The following is a 2,952-nucleotide window of genomic DNA, read 5'->3' on the forward strand; positions in this document are numbered from 1 at the left end:
GTATAGTTTGGAAGCTGAAGCTGTGCCCAAAGGAAGCTGCATCTTCATTACAGAATGTTAATTAAGAACCTTATTTTGTTAACTTTTTTGCCAAGGCCCTAAGGAAGCATCCAACTGAAGTGTTTGGCATTGGCCAACGGGGCCATAATTTATTTTCAGGCTGGCAGTTTTAAATCTTCTATTTTGATAGCTTTGTTCAGGTCCCTTGGATCCAAATATATACACAACTGCCATTTTTTTTACTACAGTGACCAGAGAGCTCACCAGTTGTTTGATTATTTACACATAACTAGCAAGGTGAGTATGGGGATATTTGAGACAGCATCAAACAGATCCTACAAGTAAGACTCTTATGCATTGTGGGGCTTCTTAATATTTCTGAGACCCATGAACATCTCGGCACAGTCAGTGCAGTCAGCAAAGTGGAGAAACAGAATTGTGCAGTCTTGGGGAAAACTTCAGGCAAGTTAATAGGAAGTAATTTTAAGGCTTGGGACTGGTTGAGTGAAAACTACATGAATGTTGGCATGTAATTCAGTCCACTGATAGCTTATTGATTCTGTCTTCCTAAAAGACACAAACAGGGTTGGCATCCCTGGATCTTTAGGAGATGAATGTGTAGGTTAACTTTAATCTCATCTCCGATATAGTGAGTGTGTTAAGTTGATCTTGGTCTAAGTTGGATGATACTAGTCAGAGCTGATCTTATCATGGGCAGAAAATAAACATTGTGTCTATACAAGATAATGTAAATAAGACTGCAATCTGTACTGGAAATTAAAGACCAGGCTGCATCTTCCATAGATACAGCTCCCCGTCCACCATATTTGCTTCAATCAGTTGGACTAGGACACTGAATGGAATTTCCATTGCCACATAATTAAACATTTGTTATAAGATTCTTTTAAGTAGTCCTTGCGTAGAAAATGTAGTAAAAAAAACAACAACAACACCTTATTAGTCAGTTTGGAGGGATATCCTGATTGAATGTGGATAGAGAAGCTGGTAAAATTTATCTGATCACATCATCTGGGGTTAAATTCTAGGATAGTTCCCAGAGACATTGCTAAGAACATTTCTTGCCACATCTCAAGATGCATAGTTTCCTGGGGGCCATAAAGTCTCATTGACCAGTTAAATTGTCCGTTCTCCTTTGTCAAAAATAGCAACACCAACCCTCCTGCTGAAGACGGAAGTTGAAATGTACTCTACCTGTCAACAGCTGCTGTAATGTCAAGAGGAATGAATGATCAAGGTATATATGCCATATTCTGATTGTAAAGAACTGATGAGATATTTGGACTAATCAGCAAGGCTCAGGAAATCCACAAGTCTACTTGTCTGTGATGAGTGAAAATGATGTCTGATGAGTGGAAAAAAAATCCAGACCAGTTGTGTACCAACATAGCTCGACCAGTATAGTTTTTTTGTCTGGTTGGTGAACAGAGCCAACATTTCTTGATCCTTGCTCATGAGATAGCCCTGTTAACTGCAGTTATTTATGGGTGGCAGTTCACCATGCAGCCTGAACCTACTGTATTCAACCCAGTATAGCATCCCTCCCCGTGGTGGTTGCTGATTGTGTCTAATTCCTCCTGTAAATGGAAATCACTGTGTGAACCATTTTTTGGTTGAAATGCAGTATATAAATATTGACCAAAAAACTGGAGAAAACAACTGAGAAATGAACAACATGCTTTTATTACAACCAGCTTAAAAAAAAGTCAAAGCCACCTAATGGCACAGCGGGGAAATGACTTGACTAGCAAGCCAGAGGCTGCTGGTTTGAATCCCCGTTGGTATGTCCCCCAGACTATGGGAAACACCATAGGAATAATCTCATACTGCGCGGGAGGAGGCAATGGTAAACCCCTCCTGTAGTCTACTAAAGCCAACCGCATAGCTCTGTGGGGTTGCCAAGAGTCGACACCGACTTGAGGGCACACTTGACGTTTAAAAAAAAGGAAGTAAGCAAAAGGAAGTAAGCAAAATTTTGAGAGCACATCCATATTCTTCACAAGCCTTGATGCTAAGTGCCTCTCCCCCCACCCAAGAAAAGTTGGATGGGGGCAAAAAAAGGAGCAAAATCCTTATTCAGACATTGTTAAACAACAGTATAACAAGTCCTATACAAGTATACAAGATCTGCAAGCCACTATAGCTCTTCACATATTATGTTGAACACAGGTACAGCTGTCCACTTCGCATCTGCACCCGGCACTTGAGAGACCTATGCCCAGGTTCTTTTAAAAGGAACTTGGGTACCATCATTCATACAAACAGATGTACGAGTGTACAGATATCTATGTACATATGAGATCTGTGTGTATATTTATTCATATATATATATGTGTGTGTGTGATGTGTGCGCACGTGCATATATTACACATATATATTATTGTGTGTGTGTGAGTATATATATAATATATATGCTGTATGTATATATAATTTATACACACATTACACACGTGTGTGTATAAATTAGCAGAATAGCAGTGTATGTGTATATATACACACACACTCTGCTATTCTAATAGATATATATAATATGTATATATGTCTGTATATGTATGTATGTGTGTGTATATATATATGTGTATATATATATATATGTGTGTGTGTATATATAATATAAACACATATATAAATATATTTATATAATAAAAAATAACTTAGAAGAGCCTAGAGATCAGCCTGCCCCCTAACCCAAGCCCGCCTTAGCGAGATCTCACTGACTGAGAATCCTCCCCCGCTCTTTATCGAGCCTCTTTTTACCAACCGCCTTTTCCTCCCCGCCCTCCCGCTCGCTTCCCATTGGCCGCTCTCCTCAGTCAGCGCCTTCTCCCATTGGCCGCCGCGCACCCAAGTACTGTTGAGCCGTCTCGGCCAATGGCAGCACAGCGGTCTCCAGACGGCGCCCGGCCCTCGACGCCCATTGGCTGGGAGGAGCGC

Source organism: Hemicordylus capensis, chromosome 15 (genome assembly GCF_027244095.1).
Source record: "Hemicordylus capensis ecotype Gifberg chromosome 15, rHemCap1.1.pri, whole genome shotgun sequence".
Classification (NCBI taxonomy): domain Eukaryota; kingdom Metazoa; phylum Chordata; class Lepidosauria; order Squamata; family Cordylidae; genus Hemicordylus; species Hemicordylus capensis.